The sequence below is a fragment of the Acomys minous genome, assembly GCF_964271855.1.
Source record: "Acomys minous genome assembly, chromosome: 9".
In the NCBI taxonomy this organism is placed as follows: Eukaryota; Metazoa; Chordata; class Mammalia; order Rodentia; family Muridae; genus Acomys; species Acomys minous.
In genome coordinates, this window is record NC_140490.1 from 69,649,524 (window position 1) to 69,673,872 (window position 24,349).

Below are 24,349 nucleotides of genomic sequence, written 5' to 3' on the forward strand. Positions count from 1 at the left end.
TATGCATCACTGCCTCTTGCACACCAGAAAATGTTATTATGTGCTGTTCTGATCCATGTCTAGCATTACTGATGCTTCTTGGGAAAAAAGGGCTTTGTATCCTGGATATAAATTTTAAACCTAGGAAGTAAAAATGATTTTGAAGTTTATTAAGAAAATAGCTTTCCTCTCCATGACTGTGCTTGGCATTCTGGGGAACATTTCTGTTTCTGTGAATTACATGTTCAGCTGGTGGGGAGGCCCTGAGAAGAAACCCATACACCTGATTCTCATCCACTTGGCTTTTACAAACATCATAATCCTTCTTGCAAGAGGATTGACAAGCACAATAGCAGCTCTTGGCTTAAGAAACTTCCTGGATGACATAGGCTGTAAGATCATTGTTTACATGGAGAGGGTGGCCCGTGGCCTCTCCATCTGCACCAGCAGTCTCCTCACTGTGGTCCAGGCCATCATCATCAGTCCCAGAGCATCTGGGTGGAGGAGGTTCAGGCCAATGTCTGCATGGCACATCCTTCCAATCTTCTCAGCCTTTTGGATACTCAATGCTTTAATAGGTGTGAACCTTATCCATTCCACCACAAGTATAGGTCTGAATGTATCACAACATATGATTGATGAGAATTATTGTTATTTTATGCTAGAAAGTCAGACAATAAGATGGGTTGTTCTCCCTCTCATGGTCCTGAGAGATGCAGTGTTCCAGGGCACCATGGGAGCGGCCAGTGGCTACATGGTGTTTCTTCTCCACAGGCACCACCAGCATGTCCTCCACCTTCAGAGCTCCAAGCTTCTCTACAGAACTCCCCCTGAGCTGAGAGCTGCTCAAAGTGTCCTCCTTCTGATGCTTTGTTTTGTTTTCTTCTACTGGACAGATTGTGCCTTTTCTCTACTTCTAAGTCTCTCTCCAAGGGACAATACCTTGTTGTTAAATACACAAGGCCTTCTGACACTTGGTTATGCAATGTTCAGCCCCCTTGTGCTGATTCACAGGGATGGGCTTCTGAATAAGTCTTGGTATGCTCAGTGGTTGAAACAGAGAAAATGTGCCCCACATATATTTCTTCAGTAAGTGTGAAAGAACTCTTAGTTCTACAATATTGTGGGCAAACCATGTGTTTATTCTCAGACATCCTTCCTGGTGACTCACAGCTTTAAAAGGAAGGCCTTAGCAAGTTACAGTCATATAAGAACCTCATTCCCCATTTTACTTCTCTTTTGAACAGATGCTTTAACTTTTCTGTATTTGTAGTAATTGATTGTGTATGAATAGTTTGCCTGCATGTATGACTGTGTAGCATGTGCATGCCTGGTATGTGTACAGGTTAGAAGAGACCATCAAGCATCCAGTTACTGACTGGACCTACATAGAGTGTTCTCAACTAATGTTGCCAGAAATTGAGCCTGGCTTCTCTGGAAGACTTGATGATGCTGTTAAGTACTGAGCCATCTCTCCAGCACTGAGAAAATGGCTCTAAATGAGATCTGTATAACTGGATTTGCTACTACCATGACTGGAAGCATGCAGATGAATTTTTGTAAATCTTATCAAAATTCAAGGTGATTTAATCATGTTTGTACAATAAAGTCAATATCTTCTACCTGACCTTGTACTTTCTAAGTGTTAGTGCCACACATATATTTTGGACAACTTCAAAGTGTCTATAAGTATCCATCCATAGAAAATATTATATACAATTATGAGCAAATGATATTTACTGTGAATTTAATCAATAGAAGCCCAGTACCTATGAGCCACAGATCTTAAATCCACTGAAACATCCCGTACAACTTATACTCTTGAAGTCTCTCTGTAGGACTAAACACTGGAGATATGGGATACAATAGATAAAGAAAACACAGTGGAGTTTCATTTTATATCTGTCTATAGTTCTATGTTGATTTTTAAATGTGTTTTTTTCTCTTTTCAAAATGGATCACTGAGTATGATTGAAGCAGATGGAGGTTTGTATGCAGCTGCCTTTTGTATTTTGTTGTTGTTTTGTTTTGTTTTGTTTCTGTTTTTTAATTAGTTTATTCATATTACATCTCCATTTTTAGCCCATCCCTTGTAACCTCCCATTCCTCCCTCCCTCCCACTTCCCCCTACTCCCCTCCCCTATGTCTGTGACTGAGGGGGACCTCCTCCCCCTGTATATGCTCATAGGGTATCAAGTCTCTTCTTGGTGACCTGTTATCCTTCCTCTGAGTGCCACCAGGCCTCCCCATCAAGGAATAGCTGCCTTTTGTTAACTCCCATGTGCTCTCCACAGTACCATCCAGCTCTTTATCACCAAAGATCTGAGGAAGGATTGCATTCTATATGTATCTAAATGTCGGATTCAGTACTTAATTTCTTAAATTGGCCTCATACAAAGAGATACTGTCGTGGTTCTAAGAATCTGGTGGACACAATCTGAAAAATACTTACTGATAGAATCAATGAACCTGAAATTGTTGAGATCATTACAGTTATTTTGATACTTTATTTTTAAAAAATTATGTCATATCCAACCAGAACCCCTATAAACATTTGGGTGCATCATGGCTCTACTTAACAATGATGAATAAGCATTTATACTTTGATTAGCTGCACAGTACACACAAAACTTTTAAGTAACTTATGTGTATTGTATTGTGTTACAGCTTCTTAATCTATTTTTACAATATATATTTATTTTACTTATGTGTGTGTGTCTGTATGAGTTTATGCCACATTTTTCCAGGTACCCACACAAGCCAGAAGAGTGTAATGCATCCCAGGAATCTATAGCTGCTGTCTGTCATGCGTCCTAGGATGTGGGTGTTGGGTAAGGAGCCAGTGTCCTCTGCAAGAGAAGCAGGTCTCTTCACCATCCTCCAGCTCCTTGTCTTTCTCATGTAGATGTGCCTTGTTTGTTGGTGACGTCATTGCTCATGTTACTCCTACAGCTCTCATGTTAAAGCCTTTTTTAAAGTATCTGACATAAAGAACCAGACAAATCAAGCACCTTCTAGGTCAGTTTGTGTAATTTGACTCAAAATGAAGTGGCATCAGAACATGGAGAGGGAGTGAAGAAAGATGTAATTAATCTGTTTAATCTGAATGATGAAAAGGCTGTTCACTCAATAAGGAGTATAAAAATATCTGTAATGCATATAGCACTGGAATGATGATGTATGAACTGTCAGAACCTCATTAAATCTTAGCCTCATGCCTAATAGTCTACACCTCTAAAGAACAGTCACTCGAAGAATATAAATCAATCAAGACCAAGTATTTAGAGGGCCCCAAATGTCCTGCCATTTGTGTTAGGTTCCATGTAAGATACAAAAAAAGGGGGGCCTCAGTAGCTTATAGTATATATAAGTAAACACGAAGCAGGCCCTGAAGAAGTAGTGATCTATCACGATTATCACTTTCTTTCTCAGCACTGCAGAAGTAAGTCTATTACCCCATAGGCAGCCAGAGTCAGCCCCTTACTGTGAACAATCCCAGCTCACTTTCGTGCCCACTTTAGCTCAGTGTAGAAGGTAAACTTTCAGAAACTAGGAGGAAACTTTCAGAATTTCTATCTGGTTTGCTGTCACATTATCACATCTATTAACTTAGGCTTGTAAAAGCTATCCACAATTTATAAGAAAACAATGGATAGGAGAAAAAGGAAAATTACCGAGAAATGTCCAGAGAAAATCCAGTTCTGTACAGCCTATTTTACATTTCCACAGTTCTTTATATCTCTTTGGAACATGGCTTGCAGGCGTAGCAATTCTCAAGCACAAAGTTTCATTTATTCTTCACAAGAAATATCCCTTCCCCCAGAACTTTATTTAATTATAATTTCCAAATAAAATCTATGTATATTAACAGGGAAAGTGTTTTCTTATCCATGCAAATTGTGGGATGATTAAGCCAATTACTATATCTAAGAAACACCCTCTTATCTCTGTGGATTAAAAGCAGAGCCTCCTTATGGACATAGCTTCAAAGGTGGCAAAATAACCAGTGGGCAAAAATGTCCTCGTTCCACCACTAACAGAATCTGCCTAAAAATGGGCAACTTAGATGCAGGCAGAGTCGACAGCCGCACTCTGCCAAGTCAGGGTAAGCAAGTCCTCAATAGTTCCTGCCCTGCGATCAAGTCTGGCAGAGATATTAGGCCAGAAAGCTGAAGATGAGGCTCCAACATTATACAGTGTATTGGGTGACTGCTCAGGAGGTAAACTGTCTTAAGTTAATTTGTACATTTTGGAAACTGCTAACCCACATTGCTGGTTCACTCAGGAATTTAAGTTTTATTCCTTCTCGAGTCTCTGAGGGGCATTGAAGACAAGATAATATAGTTCTATAACCAAGTTTAGCTGGTTAGGGGATAAGATCGTTTTAGATCAAGATAAAGAAGTTAAGCTATTAGAGTTGAGACAGGACAGATATTGAATCTCATTCAAAAATCTAGACCCAACAAGACAGGAAAAACACTTACTTCAAAGGAGATGAATGCAGATGGCCAAGTCACTATGAATGTAACATATATAGAACTCAGTATTCTCATGATTGTCACATGGTTCTCCCTGCTGTACATAGTTTGTTTTACACATGTGTAATAAAATAAAAGTATAAAAAAAAGAAAAGGCTGTTCAACATTGCGAACAGAGCACTGGAGACTAGACTCTGTGAGTGAAAGAACCTGCTGACACCCAGAGAGCTTGATCTGCCTCTGGAAAAAAAAAGTGACTCGCACATGCTGTCTTTTGACCTTGATATACAGAGACACACATATGAACACACACAGGGGTGTCCAATATGAACTTTAAATTTAACTTTTAAAAGTACAAAAAGAGTAGACAGGAGATGTGTAGCCTTTGACACCGTATCAATAAGGATGGTGTAGACTTGGAGTAGCACATAGAGTTGTTATTGCAAATTTCACCCTAAAAGTCAGGGAAGATTGAATAAAATAAGACAAAATCTTGATTAGAACATGAATTGAAATTTTAATACATGATGGAAATAGTAATGAATCTAAATATGTAAAGGATAGTGAAGAAAACCTGAAAAGGGGACATTAGTTATGCCCTTCAGGAAACACACAAGAGATTTGACAATTGGATTAGTATAAACATCACTTCAAACTTTTTTGCCATTTCTTTATGCTGGACACACTGCATGTCACTAATGTGGACCTGTAAGACATTATGCTAAATGAAATAAGTCAGCTACATGTAGACAAATACACATGATTTTACTACTAATAGGTGGAATGTAAATACCAAGAGAATATAGCCTTCAATGTGTGGTGTGCACCCTACAACCCTCAGAAACTACTTCCAATGTGAACCCTGATTTTGGCTACGTCCTCCATATAATCACAAATGTAGCAGCCTGGTTGTTACATGAACTTTTCAGCATATCTTTTGATGATTCAGCTATAGTTTAAGTGTAGGGCCCTATCTGGGAAGGTTAAGCAATTTGACTTGAAATTGAGGACAATGTGTAAAAAATAAACAGTAAACACTTTTATGAAATAAACTCACAGAATGGTCAGTATTAATATTTTAAAATATTAAGATGTAGAAATTGGACTTATAAAGCTTTGAAGCCAAATGAAAATATAGACACATAGACAGAAAGACGGGCACACATGCCCACATGTGTGCTCATGTGGGCATGCACACACACACACACACAGACACACACACACACACACACACACACACACACACACTTGAACAAGTCAACTTTGCTAGGGAAAAACTAAAACATATCTCCCTTAAAACTTTACATTTGAATACCAGTTACCAATTCACCGGTCAGAAATACACACCATATCTCTGAATCCACAGTAAACAGGGGGAGTTTCAAGGACCTAGTCTGCAACATCACATGTGTCCACCACTGCTTCCTGCACACCAGAAAATGCTACTATGCAAAATGTGCTGCTCAGATCCTTGCGCTGATTCACAGCAATGAACTTCTGGCTGAGTGTTGGCACGTTGAGTAAGAGATACTGAGAAAATGTCTCTCCAGTTTATCTGTTCAGTAAGTGAGACAGAACTCTTATTTCTGTAATATTGTGGATAAGACAAAACCCACAGAGAACCTTAAGCACCTATTTATTCTCAAGCAATCTTCCTGGTGATCCAAGCCTTGAGCTGAGAGTTACTTATTAATTAATTCTGTAATGTTAGCAAATTACAATGATACAGAAACCTCATTCTCCACTTTACCACTCTTGAGGAGATTTTTTTTAAATGTTTTATATTTGTGTTCATTTATGTTCTATTGGTAGTAGGCCTGCATTATGTCTGTGTGGTGTATCCAAGCCTGTTTTTTAAAACTGGCTTTACTACTACTATGACTAGAGGCATGCAGATGACTTTGGTAAGTCTGGCGATTTCATGGAGACCTAATCATGTTAGTCCAAAAAATTCTGTATCTTTTACCTGACACTGAGATTGATAAATATTAGTACCTCAAGGTACACATTAAAGTTTCATTTGATATCTGTCTATAATTTCTATGCTTATCTTAAAATGTGTGTGTGTGTGTGTGTGTGTGTGTGTGTGTGTGTGTGTGTGTGTGTGTGTGCTCGCACATGTATGAGATGTGGTGTTAGAGTTTTGGGATGTGAAACAGTAAGCTCCTGCACCATCTTGAATCTGAAAATCAACTTAATCTCACAAAGATCACAGTGACCACGTTATTAACAAGGTCGCAGAAGAAGATCTGGGTAAACCAAAGCAACTGTAAAAACTGACTGCAGAATTCCTGAAATGATGCAGTATCCATGACAACCAGGATTTGAGTGATTTCATTTCAGTCCATTAAAACTTCCTTTGCTGAAAGAAACTGTTACTACAGATTCATGTTCACATAGATTTCCCAGAGCCCCATGACCGTGCACAGCAACAGGTTATTCTCTTTCCTGCAATCTGCCTTGGAACTCTTCCACACAGAGAGACAAAATCCAGACTTTCTTCAGGGGCCAGGAATAAAAACTCACTCAAGTACCACGCCACAGCTCCTCCAGGGCACTCTCCTGCCTACACCCAGTAAATTCTTTTACTTTGTTTCAACAAGAGATGCTTTGGTCATCTTTGAGTGGTTCAGCTTTAATTATTGAACCATAGATAGTAAAACTATGCAGCTTAATGTAATATTAAAGCCTAAAATGTCATTTAATATTAAATCACAGAATTGGTTTGGGGTTCAAATACCACAAAGGAAATTTTAAGGCTGTGGAACAAAGACACGTGTATTGGAAGCAAAAGGGAAGCCTAGAAGCCATTTTGCTTTCCAAATGGAAAGACAGAAGGAAAACTGAATCAAATGAGATGGCTCAGCAAGGAAAACAGCCTAGCCTGACAGTCTAACTTCCACCCTGGAACCATAGAGTAGAAAGACAGAATCAATTCCTGAGAATTGTCTTTCAACTGCAGCACACGCATACACTCTCTCTCTCTCTCTCTCTCTCTCTCTCTCTCTCTCTCTCTCTCTCTCTCTCAAATATGTTTGTGACAACATATACACATGAATGAATATAAGTAAAATTTAAAGGTATAATACCAGAAATACAATAAAAATTGAAACACCTCTAATGTTTGATATATTGAAAAATGAAGCAACAGATTCCTCAGGTGTCTGTGCATTCAACATAGAAAAGATGCATTGATTTAGGGCCTGGAATTTGGAATTGAAAGATGGGAATATGAAAGATGAAATAAGAAAGTAAGGGACAAGCTAAAAAGTAGATTCTATTCAGCAATGCTGTGAGTGACCATGGACAGGATAAACAAAGATTTAAACAATAGCATTTTCCAACTATAGTGCTCAAAATTTGTCATTATGGAATTTAGATATTTGTTCTGTAATAGTAATGTAGGTGGTTAAATAAGACTGGTTCCATGCATTCAGGTTTGAATGGTTAGTCATTAGAGATGAACAATAGGACAGCAGTATTAGGAGCTGTGGCCTTGTCAGAGAAAGTGTGTACATTAGGGGTGGGCTTGGAGATTTCAAATGCCCATACCTACGCCAATACCTCTGTCTCTTCTTCTTCTTCTTCTTCTTCTTCTTCTTCTTCTTCTTCTTCTTCTTCTTATTCTTCTTCTTCTTCTTCTTCTTTTTCTTCTTCTTCTTTTTCTTCTTCTTTTTCTTCTTCTTGGAACTGATATCTTGGAGCTGATATCCTTAAGGTTTCATTATTGTGTTTTTTAATATCCTTTCCCTCTTATTTAGGCTAGGGGAGTTGTAAGGGAGGTAGGCTTGTTTAATAAGTTCATAATAAAATACAATTGTTAAGAAAATTGAGCCTACACATATGACTACCCCGAGTTTTGTCCAATGTTTTGCTGTGTGTCTCTACATCTGTTCGGCTGCTGGGTGAATCCTCTCAGAGAAGTTATGCCAGACTCCTGTCTACAAGCTTAACAGAGTAACAATAATAAGTGTCAGGGATTGATTGAGTCTCAAGTAAGGCCAGTCTTTGGTTGGCCATTTCCTCAATCTTTGCTTCGTCTTTCTCACTGCACATCTTGAAGACAGGACAAATTTTTAGTTGAAGGTTTTGTGGGTAGGTTGATGTCCTTATCCCTCTACTGGAAGTCCTGCCTGGCTACACGATGTAGCCATTTCAGGCTCTATTTCTTTTGCTGCTAGACATCTCAGCTTGGGTGTCCCCCACAGACTTCCTGCAACCTCCCATATCCCAGATATCTGGCACATCCCAGAGATGCCTCTCACCTCCAATTTTGTTCTCTCACCCAACTCCCAATCCGCTCACACATGATTTCCCTAATCCCAATCCTAATCCTAATCCTTGCCTCTGTTCTCCAACCCATCTCCTTTCCTACCCTGCTCCCTTGCTTCATTCACTTCCATTGCATATTTTATTTCCCCTTCTGAGTGAGAGTCAAGTGTCATCCCTTGGGCCCTACATGTCACTTAGCTTCTTTGGGTCTGTAAATTGTAGCACGGCTATTCTGTACTTTGTGGCTAGTATTTTAGAATTCTCAAATATTGAGCAATCTCTAATGGCTGAGAATTACTTAAGAAAGGCTCAATGTCATTAGTCATCGGGAGAATGTAAATCAAGATGTCTCTGAGATTCCATCTTACATCCATTAGAATGATTAAGATCAAAAACCCAAGTAACAGCATATGCTGTTGAGGATGTAGAGCAAGGGGAACATTCCTCTATTGCTGGTGGGCGTGAAAGCTTATAAAAACCACTGTGGAAATCAAGCTTGAGGTTTCTCAGAAAATTTGGACTATTTCTATCTCAAGACCCAGCTATACAACTCTTGGGCACATACCTGAAAGATGCTCTACCATATTACAAGGACATTTGCTCAACTATATTCATAGCACCTTTATTTGTAATAGCCAGAAACTGGAAATGACATAGATGTCCCTCAACTAAAGAATAGATAAAGAAAACTGTGATATATTTGTGTAATGGAATACTAATCAGCAATTTGCAGGCAAATGGATGGAACTAGAAAACATCACCCTAAGTGAAGTAACCCAGAACCAGAAAGACACCCATGGCATGCACTCACTTGTTTTTTGTTTTGTTTTGTTTTTATTAATTTATTCATATTACATCTCAGTTGTTAGCCCATCCCTTGTATCCTCCCATTCCTCCCTTCCTCCCACTTCCTCCCTACTCCCCTCCCCTATGTCTGTGTCTGAGGGGGACCTCCTCCCCCTGTATATGCTCATAGGGTATCAAGTCTCTCCTTGGTGACCTATTACCCTTCCTCTGAGTGCCACCAGGCATCTCCATCCAAGGGACATGTTCAAATATGGGGCACCAGAGTTTGTGTGAAAGTCAGATCTCCTTCTCCACTCAACAGTGGAGAATGTCCTGTCCATTGGCTAGTCTGGGTAGGGGTTCGAGGTTTACTGCCTATATTTTCCTTGGCTGTTGTCATAGTTTGCGGAGGACCCCAGGGCCCAGACTCGCCTGTAGTTTTCCAGGACCCGCTGGATCCTTCTATTTCCTCATTCTCCCAGGCTTCTCACACCTAAAGTCTCAATAGGATGTCCTCCCTTCTTACCCACTTTCCTGGTAGGTACAGTTTTCCATGGGGACATACACCTTGGACTAGTGTCTCGATTTAAGTGAGTATATACCATTTAGCTCTTTTTGCTTCTGTGTGAACTCACTCATTATGACAATTTCTAGATCAATCCATTTGTCCACAAATTTTGGAAATTCCTTGTTTTTAACAGCTGAGTAGTATTCCATCGTGTAGATGTACCACAGTTTCTTTATCCATTCTTCTACTGAGGGACACGTAGGTTGTTTCCAAGTTCTGGCTATTATGAATAAGGCAGCTATGAACATGGTTGAGCATATGTCCCTGTTGTGTGGTAGTGCATCTTCTGGGTATATTCCAAGGAGTGGAATAGCTGGGTCTTGAGGAAGCCCTATTCCCATTTTTCTGAGAAAGCACCAGATAGCTTTCCAAAGTGGTTGTATTAGTTTGCATTCCCACCAGCAATGAAGGAGTGTTCCTCTTTCTCCACACCCTTGCCAGCATGTGGTGTCAGTTGAGTTATTGATCTTAGCCATTCTGATGGGTGTAAGATGGAATCTCAGTGTCATTTTTATTTCATGCACTCACTTGTATGTGGATAATAATTTTTCAAAAGCATTGTTCCAAATAATAATGGCTGTTGGTTCAAGTAGCTTCCTAGATGATATAGGCTGAAGGGTGTTATTTATATGACAAGGTGTACTAGGGCTACTGTGTTTACACTAGCAGTCTTCTATGGGTGATTCAAGTTATCGTCATGAGTTCCAGAGTTTCCAGGTGGAGAAGCTTAGACTGAGGTAGCCAAGGAGACATGTTTAGAGCAAGTGTAGAAAAAAGTGACTAAGGGGACAATCTCTAGGATTTGTAATCACATGTGGTGGGTAGCAGAAGCCAGCAAAAACATTATCTATATGTACCTCAAATCAGAAGCTTGGGACAGATCAGAAGCTTAGTTCAGAGAGGCTGAGTCCCTTTGCTAGTTAAAAGGCATGGGTGAAATCAATGGGTTCAGCCCACCCAACAGTTGCCAGCAGCACCCTCTCCCCTGTGCTTTATATGCTGGCTGGCCCACAACTCCTGTAGGAGACTCCTGCTTGACCACAGGCCACACATTACTAAGAACCACAGTTGACTAGAGGCCAGCATAAGAAAGCAATCAACTGTGAGTTCGAGGCCAGCCTGGTCTACAAAGTGAGTCCAGGACGGCCAAGGCTAACACAGAGAAACCCTGTCTCGAAAAACCAAAAAAAAAAAAAAAAAAAAAAAAAGAGAGAGAGAGAAAGCAATCAACAAGAGTCAGGGCAATATGGCTCCACCAGAGCCCAGACAGCCTACTACAACAAGCCCCGAATACTCCAACATAGCTAAAGCACAAAGAAAAATGACCTTAAATTCAATCTTATGAAGATGATAGAAGCCTTTAAAGAGAAAATGAACAAATCCCCTAGAGAAATCCAGGAAAATACAAACAGGTGATGGAAATGAATAAAAGTGATCAAGACCTGAAAATGGAAATAGAAGTAATAAAGAAAACCCAAACTGAGGGAATCCTAGTGATGGAAAGCCTAGGAACAAGAACAAGAGCTACAGACACAAGTATCATAAGCAGATTACAGCAGATGAAATAGAAAATCCCAGGTGCAGAAAATACCGTAGAAGAAATTGATACACCAATCAAAGAAAATGTTAAATCTAAAAAGTTCCTGACACAAATGTCAAGGAAATTTGAGACATCATGAAAGACCATACTTAAGAATAACAGCAGTAGAAGAAGGATGGAGGAAGCAGGATAGAAGATTCCCCCAATCAAAGGCCCAGAAAATATTTTAAACAAATTATACCAAAAAGAATTTAACCTAAAGAAGGACATGTTTATAAATGTACAAGAAACTTTCACAACACAACAAATAATGCATCAAAAATGAATGTACTTCTCACAACATAATAATCTAAGCACTAGGGGCTGGAGAGCTGGCTCAGAGGTTAAGAGCACTGTCTGTTCTTCCAAAGGTATTGAGTTCAATTCCCAGTAACCACATGGTGGTTCACAACAATCCACAGTGAGATCCAGGCCCCTCTTCTGGCAGACAGGTGCACATGCAGGCAGAATACTGTATAAATAATAAATATTTTTTTAAAAAATCAAAACTCTAAACACACATAGCATAGAAATAATAAAATCTGCAATAGGAAAAGTCAGGTAATTTTAAAGGTAGACCAATCAGAATGACACTCAACTTCTCAGCACAAACTCTAGAATCAATAAAGGCCTTGGCGGATGTCATACAGGCTCTAACAGACCACAGATATCAGCCCAAACTACAATGCTCAGTGAAACTTTCAATAACCATAGAGAGAGAAAGCAAGATATTCCATGACAAAATCAAATTTGAACAATATCAACCTACAAATCCAGGCCTACGGAAGACACTGAAAAGAAAACTTCAAATGAAGGAGGTTATTACATGTAAGAAAACACAGGATATAAATAATTTTACACCAGCAAAACCAAAAGAAGGAAAGTACATACATAACAACAAAATAACAGAAATTAATAATCATTGGTCATTAATGTTTCTAAACATCAATGGACTCAATTCCACAATAAAAAGGCTTTCAACCAAAATTAATTAAAGTAGATGGGAAATGACCCTTCAGACTCATCACAGGAAAAATCCACCAAGATGAGGTCTCAATTATGAAAAGCTATACCCTAAATGCAAGGACACCCACACTCATGAAAGAAACATTACTAAAGCTTAAATTATACATCAAACCACACACTTAAAAGAAGAGACCTCAACATACCTCTCTTACCAATGGACAAGTCACGACAGAAACTAGATAGATGGAAATAACAGACATTATGACTCAAATGGACCTAACAGATATCTACAGGACATTGCACCCAAACACAAAAGAATATACCTTCTTCGCAGCACCTCATAGAGCATTCTCCAGAACCCATTCTCCCTCCCCTTCTTCTCAGAAGAGGGTACCAATCTACCCCTGGCACATCAAGTTTCAGGAGGACTAAGTGTTTCCTTTCCCACTGAGACCAGACAAGTCATCCTAGCTATGGGGAAAAGATCCAAATGCAGGCAACAGAGTCAGAAACAGCCCCCACTCAAATTCTTAGGGGACCCATATGAAGACTAAGCTGCATATCTGCTACACATATTTAGGGGGCCTGAATCCAGCCTGTGCATGTTTTTTTTATTGGTCATTCATTCTTTGTGAGCCTGCGTGGGCCCAGGTTAGTTTCATCTGTAGGTCTTCTCATGTCCTTGATAACTCCAACTCCCTTAATCCATTCTTCCACAAGACTCCCTAAGGTCCACCTATTGTTTAAGTGTGGATCTCTGCATCTGTTTCCATTAGCTTCTGTATAAATGTCATGGTTGTCTCTGTCATACGTTGGGTCTCAATTTCAGCCAGTCATTGCTTTGCCATTGCTTCCATCTCTGCTCCATCTTTATCCCTACACTCTTGTAGGCAGGACAAACTTTTGTCTACATTTTTATGGGTGGGTTGGTGTCTCCTTAATTCCACTGGAAGTCCCGTCTGTCTATGGGGAGGCAGGTGGCCACTTCAGACTCCCTATCTTCTGCTGTTAGGAACCTCAGATATGGTCACCCCAATAGACTCCCAGGAACCACACCTTTTCCAGAGATGCCCCACACCACACACCAATTTCCTTTCTTTCTCCCCACACCTGATCCACATGACCAATCCTCCCCCTACCCTCTCACCCATTCAATTTCCTCCATCCATCATTGCAAATATCTATTTTATTTCCTCTTCTGAGTAAGACTCAAGCATCTTCCCATGGGTCCTTCTTGTTACTTAGCTTTCAGGGTTTGTGGATTATAACATGGTTATCCTGTATGTTATGGCTAATATCCATTTATAAGTGAATGAATTCCATATATCTCTTTCTGAATCTGGGTTACCTCATTCAGGATGATCTTTTCTAGTTCCATCCATTTACCTGAAAAATTCATGATGTCTTTGTTTTTAATAGCTGAGTGGTATTTCATTGAGTAAATGTACCACAATTTCTTTATCCATTCTTCATCTAAATTGTTTCTAGTATCTGGAAATTATAAAAAAAGCTGCAATGAACATAGCTGAGCAAGTGTCCTTGTGGTATGGGGGAACATCATTTGGGTATATGCCCAGAACTTGTATAGCTGGGTCTTGAGATAGAACTATTCCAAATTTTCCGAGAAACCTCCAGATTGATTTCCAAAATTGTTGTACAAATCTGTACTCCCACCAGCAATAGTGGAGAGTTTCCCTTTCTCCATATCCTGGATAGCATGTACTGTCACTTGAGTTTTTTATCTTAGCCATTCTGATGGGTATAAAATAAAAAATCAGAATCAATTTTGATTTGCATTTACCCTGGTGACTAAGGACATTGAACATTTCTGTAAGTGCTTCTAGGCCACTCAAGATTCCTCTGTTGAAAATTCTCTACTTAGCTCTGTACCCCTGTTGAGCTCTGTTGAGGTCTTTGATCCACTTGGACTTGAGTTTTGTGTGATAAATATGGACTTATTTTCACTCTTCTACATGCAGACATCCAGTTGGACAAGCACCATTTATTGACAATGCTTTCTTTTTCATTGTATGGTTTTGACTTTTTTGCCAAAAATTAAGTGTCTGTAGATGTGTGAGTTTATTTAAGGGTCTTTAATTTTATTTCGCTGATCAACCTGTCTGTTTTTATGCCAATACCATGCAGTTTTTATTACTATTGTTCTGTAGTACAGATTGAAATTAGGGATAGAGATTCCTCCATAAGTTATTTTAATATACAGGATTGTTTTAGCTATCCTGGGTTTTTATTTTTGCGTAAGAAGTTGAGAATTGTTCTTTCAAGATCTGTAAAGAGATGTGTTGGAATTATGATAAGAATTGCATTGAATCTGTAGAATGCTTTTGGTAAGGTGGCCATTTTTCCTGTATTAACCCTCTCAATCTATAAGCATGAGAGGTCTTTTCATCCCCTGATGTCTTCAATTTCTTTCTTCAGAAACTTGGAGTTTTGTCCTACAGGTCTTTCACTTACATGGTTAGAATTACCCCAAGATACTTTATATTACTTGTGGCTATTCTGAAAGATGATGTTTCCCTAATTTCTTTCTCTGCCCATTTATCATTTGTATACAGAAGGGCTACTGATTTTTTTAGTAAACTTTTATCCATCCACTTTGATGAAAGTGTTTATCAGCTGTAGGAGTTCTCTGGTAGAATTTTGAGGTCACTTATGTATACTATTATATCATCTGTGAATAGTGATACTTTGATTTCTTTTCCAATTTGTATCACCTTGATTTCCAATCGTTATCTTATTGTTCTAGCTAGAAGTTCAAGTACTATAGTGAGTAGATAAGTAGAGACAGGACAACCTTTTCTCGTGCTTGATTTTAGTGAAATTTCCTTAAATTTCTCTCCATTTCATTTGGTGTTGGATATAGGCTTGCTGTATATTGCCTTTATTGTGTATGTACCTGTATCCCTGGTCTTTTCAAGACTTTTTGTTTGGTTGGTTTTTTGGTTTTGTTTGTTTGTTTTGGTTTTTGAGACAGGGTTTCTATGTGTAGCCCTAGTTGTCATAGATTCATTTTGTATACGAGACTAGTGTCAAACTGGTAGATATCCAACAACCTCTGCCTCCTGAATGCTGGGATTAAAGGTATGCTGGACACCTAGCTCTCCAAGACTTTTAACATGAAAAGGTGTTGTTTTTTGTTGAAGGCTGTTTCATCATGTAATGAGATGATTGTGTGGGATTTTTTTTTCTTTCAGTTTTTTTATATAGTGGATTACATTGATGGATTTTCATATGTTGAACCATCTCTGCATTCCTGGGATGAAGCCTACTTGATCATGGTTGATGTTTTTGGTGTGTTTTTGGATTTGGTTTGTGAGTTTTGTTGAATATTTTTGTATACATGTTCATAAGAAATTTGGTCTGAAACTATCTTTCTTTGTTGGGTCATGATGTGGTTTACATATCAGGGTGACTATGGCTTCATAGAATGGCTTTGGCAATATTCCTTCTGTTTCTATTTTGTGGAATAATTTGAGGAGTATTAACATTAGCACTTCTTTGAAAGTCTGGTAGAATTCTATGCTAAAACCATTTGGGCCTGGGCTTTTTTTTTTTTTTGCTTGTGAAACTTTTAATGTCTGGTTCTATTTTCTTAGCTGCTTTAGGTCTAAATTACCTAAATTATTTTTACCAGAACTTGATTTAGCTTTCATAAGAAGTATCTATCAAGAAAAGAATGCATTTCATTTAGATTTTCCAATTTTGTGGAGTATAGACTTTTAAAGTGAGACCCAAATTCTTTGGGTTTCTTTAGAGTTTGTTGTGATGGCCCTCTTTTCATTTCTGATTTTGTTAAATTGGATTCTGGTTCTCTGATATTTACTTAGTTTTGTTAAGGGTTTGTCTATCTTGTTGATTTTCTCAAAGAATCAGATCTTGGAATTGTTGATTCTTTGAATTGTTCTCTTTGTTTATAATTTATTGATTGCAGCCCTGAGATTTATTATTTCTGGCTGTCTAATCCTCTTGGGTGTGTTTGCTTTTTGTTCTAGAGCTTTCTGGTGTACTTTTAAATTGCTAATATGAATTCTCTTTAATTTCTCTATGAAAGCACTTAATACTATGAATTTTCCATTTTCATTTCCACTGTTTTCATTGTGTCCCATAAATTAGGTCTATATACTACTCTTATCATGTTGAAATCAAAGCAAGATTGTATAGATCTCAATGTCCTCTTCTGGGCTCTCAGGCTAAGCAAACTACCTGTCTCCAGTGAGAAGGCCTCACATTCAAAGAGACAAGCTTGGTATTATGAGCAACAGAAAAGGCAAATGTTTTAAGTAAACCTTATATAGACTCTTTTTTAATTGTAGAGTTTGAGCATACCCTAGGCATCTTGTACCTGGGTTTTTACATTTGTTGTGGCTATTTTTGTTCCATCCCTTTTCTCCATATGTGATGGATGGTTCCGCCTTTTAGGCATATGAATTGTAGCCTTTGAGTTTGGGGGACCTAATTAGGCTGGCATGTGCTTTGCCACCCGTATAGTTCTCTGTTTCTCTCTGTATCAGGCATGGTCACTACTTGTCGCTCATGAAAATGTCTCATGTTTAAAGGAGTAAGCCAGCTGCCAGCACAGTGTGACACCTCAACTCAGTCAGCATTCAAAAATCCTATCAACTTGGGAGGCATGCAGGTTGCTTGTTTGTCTCCCAGCCTAACTTCAGTCCTTACATTGACCAACAGAACATATCTCTCAGGCCAAAGTGCCCTTTAGCACCAGTTCTTCTGTGGGAGCCCCACTTTCTAAGGATATTGGCTGGCCTTTTTATAGCAGTATGACATCATTTCTTCTTACATAAACCTAAGATTAATGTGTATCCATCTTTTTGATCAGTAAGGACATATTATCCATTACTAAGAAAAAAGAACTTACATAGTAACTTTAAGGAAAAATTTGTCATTTTTAGTCCTAGGCTGTCTCTGCAAGTGGCTTATCAGCAAGGATCTCCTGGCCAGACTTTATTATGTAAATGAGGCTGATCCAAATCTCAGAGATTTGACTCTCATTGTAACTTAAAACCTTCAAACAAAAAATCAAAATCAAACAAAGAAACAAAAAAAAAATCTAAGTTTTGGGCCAGTTATGCCAATTAAGGCTGTAAAAAATAAAGCCCTGTTGATTTTTTCTGTCTTTTTCTTCTTCTCCTCCTCCTCTTTCTTTTTTAATTTAATTGTTGTTAAAATGTATAGGTGGACCTTTCCAGAAATAGCTGATACACACCTTGTGTCTAGAGAGCCTTCAGACCCATCTGCTATCAACTTTCCATTCTCTATTGGGAAGAGTTCTGTTTGGTCTTGTTGATTTCTCTCTTCTTGTGTGTGTACATGATCTTCAAGGGAGTCTTACTCTGTCGTGTCTAATTTTTGTGTTTTGATGGAATCCATAATTTCTCTTTTCTTGTATGAACATGCTCAAAACCTCTATGCCAGCATAAACTATTTCCTGTTCTCCATTCTGAGGTTAGCATATCCTTGAAATAGACAGGCTGATCGAATTAAGAAGATTTTTCTATAATCCAATGTCTCTCAGCAGTTGTTGTTTTTGTTCATTAGCATTCAAGAAATTTAAAGCCAATAAGGCATTATGTAATCTATCTCTGGGGGCGTCTTTGATACCTCTCTTTGTATGATAAGCATTTTCCTCAGACCAATCTATAAAATTTTGGAAATTTTTCTCCAAAGTCTTTTCCTTTGAAGAAGTATAGAATGCAAAAATGACTAGTAAAGTATAAATAGTAGTCACAATCAGTAACATTCTCCCCCCCCCACCCCACCTCTCTCCCTCTCTCTCTCTCTCTCTCTCTCTCTCTCTCTCTCTCATTTTTATCTTGGCATCATTTAAAATACTATAGGATTATAAGTTATGTCTGTGACAGGTTTTACATTAAAATGTTTAAGAAATTGTTGTATTTCAATGGATATACATGTTTAAGCACCATCAGCCTCAATTTGCAAAGGCATCTCCAAGGTAGTCACCACCTCTAACAAATTTATAACCTTAGAATCATGTTCTCCAGAATTTATGGCAAAAAAAAAATATATTGGAATTCTGAATATGAAACTATGGCATGGTGCATATATTTCTCAAAACTGAAAAGTGGAGCACACAAGCCATTGTATGAATTTGTTCCAAGACAACACCAAACAGAATCTGCATTTCTATTTTAGCATAGAAATCTTCATCCAGTAATTTCACCTTGACAACACTCATGCGATATCCAGTCTATGTTGGCCTATAGCCAAAGCCTTTCTGTCCAGCTTCTCAGTAGGCTGCCATTCAGAAATGTCTTCAAGCCTTTGTGGATTTTTCTCATCTGGAATTACCTCTTTTGGTGTTATTGTAAGTTCTAGATTGGATTTCTCTGAAAGTTCCCTATTTTGATTCAAGGATTCCTCCAACCTCTCGTCTATGGCCTTTAATTTACAATCCATTTTCTCAGTCTCTTTTTTCTCCGAGTCTGTGTTATTCTGATCTCTCCCAAAGCAGATATACAAAACCAAAATTGTCACTGAAAATTTATTTTTATGATAAGAGAAACAAACTCAAATGGAATCCAGAAACACTGTGTTACTGTGTCCCCCATCTTTATCAACATAGAAAGTAATCTTTAATCTCAAAACTTCTGCCTAAGGACTTTACTTTCTTAGAGCCATCTTCCCTTTTAGAGGATGCCCTCTGGCTCCTGCTTCCAGGGAGAAGCTTTTTTCTGCCTCCTTCACTGGATCCTGATCCCTCCCCCACTCTTGGAAGTTGTTTGGTCCACAAGTGTTTGCTCTTCTGGACAGCAACAGTCAGGCCAGCAACAGCCCCTTCTCAAAGGGATTTATCTTCCTGCCTTGGCTAGAAAAGTCTGAAATTCCATCTTACACCCATCAGAATGGCTAAGATCAAAAACTCAAATGACACCACATGCTGGCAAGGATGCAGAGAGAGAGAGGAACACTCCTTCATTGATGGTGGGAATGCAAACTAATACAACCACTTTGGAAAGCTATCTGGTCCTTTCTCAGAAAAATGGGAATAGGGCTTCCTCAAGACCCAGCTATACCACTCCTTGGAATATACCCAGAAAATACTCAACCACACAACAGGGACATATGCTCAACCATGTTCATAGCAGCCTTATTCATAATAGCCAGAACATGGAAACAGCATAAGTGTCCCTCAGTAGAAGGATGGATAAAGAAACTGTGGTACATTTACACTATGGAATACTACTCAGCTATTAAAAACAAGAAATTCCCAAAATTTGTGGACAAATGGATTGAACTAGAAATTATCATGAGTGAGTTCACCCAGAAGCAAAAAGAGATAAATGGTATATACTCACTTATATCAAGACACTAGTCCAAAGGGTACATCCCATGAAAAACTTTACTTGCCAGGAAAGTGGGTCAGAGGGGAGGACATCCTATTGGGACTTTAGGTGAGAGAAGCATGGGAGAATGGGGAAATAGAAGGATCCAGAGGGTCCTGGAAACCTACAAGAAGAATATTATGATGGGCTGATCTGGGTCCTGGGGTACTGCTCAAACTATGATACCAGCCAAGGACAATGCATGCAGTAAACTTCAAACTCCTACCCAGATCTAGCCAATGGACAGGACATTCTCCACCATTGAGTGGAGAGTGAGGTCTGACTTTCACACGAACTCTGGTGCCTCATTTCTGACCACATCCCCTGGATGGGGAGGCCTGGTGGCACTCAGAGGAAGGATAGCAGGTTACCAAGAGGAGACTTGATACCCTATGATATAGGGGGAGGAGGTCTCCCTCAGTCACAACATAGGGGAGAGGAGTAAGGGGGAAGTGGGAAGGATGGAGGAATGGGAGGATACAAGGGATGGGCTAACAATTGAGATGAATTATGAATAAATTAATAAAATAAAAAATTTTAAAAAGAAGCTTTCTTGTTTTAAAGAGCCATTTTTATCTTTTGCTTTTGCCTCTCTGGGGCCCTGTATTCAGAAATAGTTATCTAATAAAAAATGAACTATATGTTTTTATTTTATGAGATTTTTGTTCTGTTTGGGGGGAAATTTTTCCCCTTTGATGTTTTGCTGTGTTTGCTTTGGTTTGGTTTTTTTGTTTGTTTGTTTGTTTTGGTTTTTTTGCTTTGGGTTAGTTTGGGGTTTTGGGGGGGCTGTTGTTGTTGTTGTTGTTTTTATTCTTTTGATTTTCTTCTCTTTAGGTTTTTGTTTTGGTTTGGGGAATGGGGCTAGCACAAAAGAACAAACATAAAGTAAGGTAAATAGGGATTATAGAGGATGGGTTAGGTTTGGGGGAAGGAAATAATGTTATCAAATATGTTGTACAAATACTTGTAAGTAATAAAAACTAAATAACATCATAAAATAAAATACTCAAGACCAACTGTAAAGCATGCAGCAGGCATTCAAAACAGTACTGAGCACACAGTAGATCTCATGTTCCTGTTATTCTGCCTGAAACATGACACTGAAGATAGCTATTGGCTGCAGTGCTTAATGGTATTTTAATATTACTAATTAATATCCTTGAAAAACACTCAGAAATGCATCTGTGTACATTATCAGAACTTTCTTCCAAAGCTTTAGGGGCAGATGTAGGGGAAAAGGGTGAGACTGGAGTTTAGTCCAAAGAGCCCGGACCCCTTGGGCACTGCTCATCATCCTTCTCCTTACCCACAGAGACTATAATTATATTCAGAAAGTTTCTGGGTTCAGTGGATGACACAGCACCAGGGAGAAGCCAGGCATGGAGCCTTTGCCCTGGGGATGCAAAATTCCTGAGTGTGGCATCCTGACACTTAATCATGATTGAGCACAAGATTTTGAGGTGATAAACAGGGCCTGGCTGTGCTGTGAGGACACCCACCCTGAGCCTCCGCACAGACTGCATAGGTGAGTGCTGCCAAGTCATGGTGGATGGGGCTGCATTTAATGTCAGAAGAAATCTGTGGAGGGCTGGCATGTGGGAGAGAAGGACGTGGGCTCTCTGTCACTCTGGAAGAAGAAAGTGGCAGGATTCAGGGAGAAGACAGTTCCTAACTGCAGTCCAGAACAGTTTGAGAGTCCACAAGGACAGTGCATGTGGTCACTGGGCCAGAGCTGCTGCTTACACTGGGCAGGCAGGGGTGAGAGACAGAGGCCCCTGCAGTGCAGCTTGGAGTAGGAAGCGCTGGTTCCCACAGCTCCTGCACAATCTTTGTGTGATTTTCCCTCCAAAGACTGAGAACTTTGCTCTAAGCTATACAGCTTCTCGTGGCTTCAGTCTGTGTAGATGAAGCACTATTTTTTTTATCATGATTTCATTTATTGTGAATTTACTCTTTCATAGACCCAGTGTAAATCATAGAATATGAACTGTAGGTAAAATAGACATGAGGCTACAGACTGACGCTAACAACTGACTTTAGAAAATGGATCTTTAGTGCATGACGGGAACTTTGCTAGGCACTATACATGTCAGTACATTGCCTTGCTAAAGTATACCTATAGTGCAGAAAACATAATTTAACTAAGAAAACACATTTTAAAGAAGCCATAAAAAGCTGTTCAAGGTGATAAATATATGCATTGGAAAAGACAGAAATTTAATCCACAAAGAGGTAGCCACAAACGTGTTCTCTGCATCCTGAGCTTGATATCTCTGATGTTTGTTATCAGTCAAGCCTCTAGAGTATGTATATCCCTCCACCAAATCATTTGCTGAAAAATCCCTCGTTTATCTGGATGACCACAGACTAAGTGAATTGATTCTAACATGGTGGAAATAAGAAGCTTGTGAAAGCTTATTAAAAATGCACATATATCCCTGAAGGACAGGCTCAGTGGTGAAAAAAAAAAACTCTTACTGTTCTTGTAGAGCTCCCTCATTCAGTTATCAGCACTCGCCTGCAGCTAACAACCATGTGCAACTCCTGCTTTGGGATCCAATTATTTATTCTTACCTCTGCAAGCAACAGACACTCAATGGTAGTTAGAAATGCATGCAGATAAAATACCCATACACACAATAATGACTAAAACTAAAATAAAATATAATATAAATGTCTCTCTATTATTCTTTACATAGAGATAGATAATTTTAATAGAAATGATTAATTTTTCTACTCCAGAAGTGACACTATTCTGGAAACAGAGACAGCAACCTTATTTCAATATGTATTATTAGTATCTCAAAGAACCAATATATACATCTTCAAAAATACACATTCATAAATGATCATTATAGACATAATTACCCACATTGGTGTCTGTGAAGATAGTCCATGATAAGAGTTGGAACTCTTGGAACTTGGAAATTTACCTTCCCTGTTCATTCAAGAAACCATAACTAAATGGGTATTCCAAACTGGATTGACCTCCCAGAACTTTAAGGAAAGAGAACAACCAGAACGCCTTTTCTTTCCATTCATCTCTGTGATTAGCATGGGACATTACAACCATAACACTCAGCTGATGGTTTATGCATAAGCCGCATTTAAGGCATCCCATAACAGGGTGCATACGAGGCCACTGATGCACTAAAGCATCTCCCAGGTCTTCTCAGCACAGAGAGTTGACATAAGCAGACTAACAGACAGCAGTCCTGGAGGATCAGGAAAATTGTAGGAGACTCACTGTGACTGTGGGCAGCACTTGGCTATGAAGGATCATGGCTGGAATCAGATCAGGAAAACAACATCACATGACCCCCATATGGCAGGATGAGTGCCAGTGTTACATTTGCTCAGGAGAAGCTGAAAGTAATTCAGAGATAAATTTGGTGACCTGCAGAGAAAACTAAATTGTGTAAGACAAATAAGCTTAAGGTGCCTCCATAAAACAATTTAGGATTTGTAGAAATGAAATAAAAATGAATTCACATATAGTTTAATCCTTATTTTAACTTTAAGCAGAATAAGAAAACAGAAAATGGGTGCCCTGTGTAAAATTTCACAAATCAGTATGAGGTATTAGGTTACTTGTCATTTACAGGGGATAGAGATACTGACTGATAAACTGACTTGATGAACTTTGGAAGTCAAACACAATGTGCCTTTATTTGGAATACAAAAGAACAATGCCAAACGTGAGAGCTGAGGTTTGAAGTTTGATGTTGCCTTGGGAGATTGTCTTAGCGACTGGTCAGGAAAAGCACAAAAGTAGTGGGAGTAGGTTATCTTTAATCTAATCCCATACATGAGATGATAAGGGATAGAAGTTAATTATAGCACCTCACACCAGGGGGGGTGAGGAGATGGACAAACTACTGTTCCACCTAACCAGTCTACATGTTATTGGTTGCCAAGGTCAATTCAGCGTTGGAGACAAAGAAAAGCCCATGATGTTCCCTGAGAATCAACCCCATTTGGGCAAGTATACTTCTTTGAGAAGCTACAACTTTCTATTATCTCAGTACTTACTGGACAGATGAGTGTGTACAGGATGGCAAAGTGGACCTGAGAAGAGAGGCATCTAAACTGGTACTCACCGTCATGGCTTACAACCTTAGTGATGCTGTCCTCTGGTTGTTCTCATGGAGAAAGGTTTAGAGATGATGGATATGAAGAACACTCTTCTGAAAAGGCAGCGAATGCATCCGCATGGTGTTCATGTCCAATAGTCATCATCACCATCTCCATGTCAGGGGAAGCAAGAACAGAAGGTGCAAGAACAAAGTCATGTATCTGTAAACAGTGAGTTCTGTGCATTTACATACTATGCTGTTCATTT

General features: G+C 39.0%; 1 pseudogene across 1 annotated transcript; it reads left to right on the plus strand.

Moving 5' to 3' along the window:
* Positions 1–133: 133 nt before the first annotated feature.
* On the plus strand, positions 134–1,011 carry LOC311605877 (putative vomeronasal receptor-like protein 4; annotated as a pseudogene). Its single transcript has one exon. The product of its transcript is annotated as a putative vomeronasal receptor-like protein 4 (transcript).
* The last annotated feature ends 23,338 nt before the right edge of the window (positions 1,012–24,349 follow it).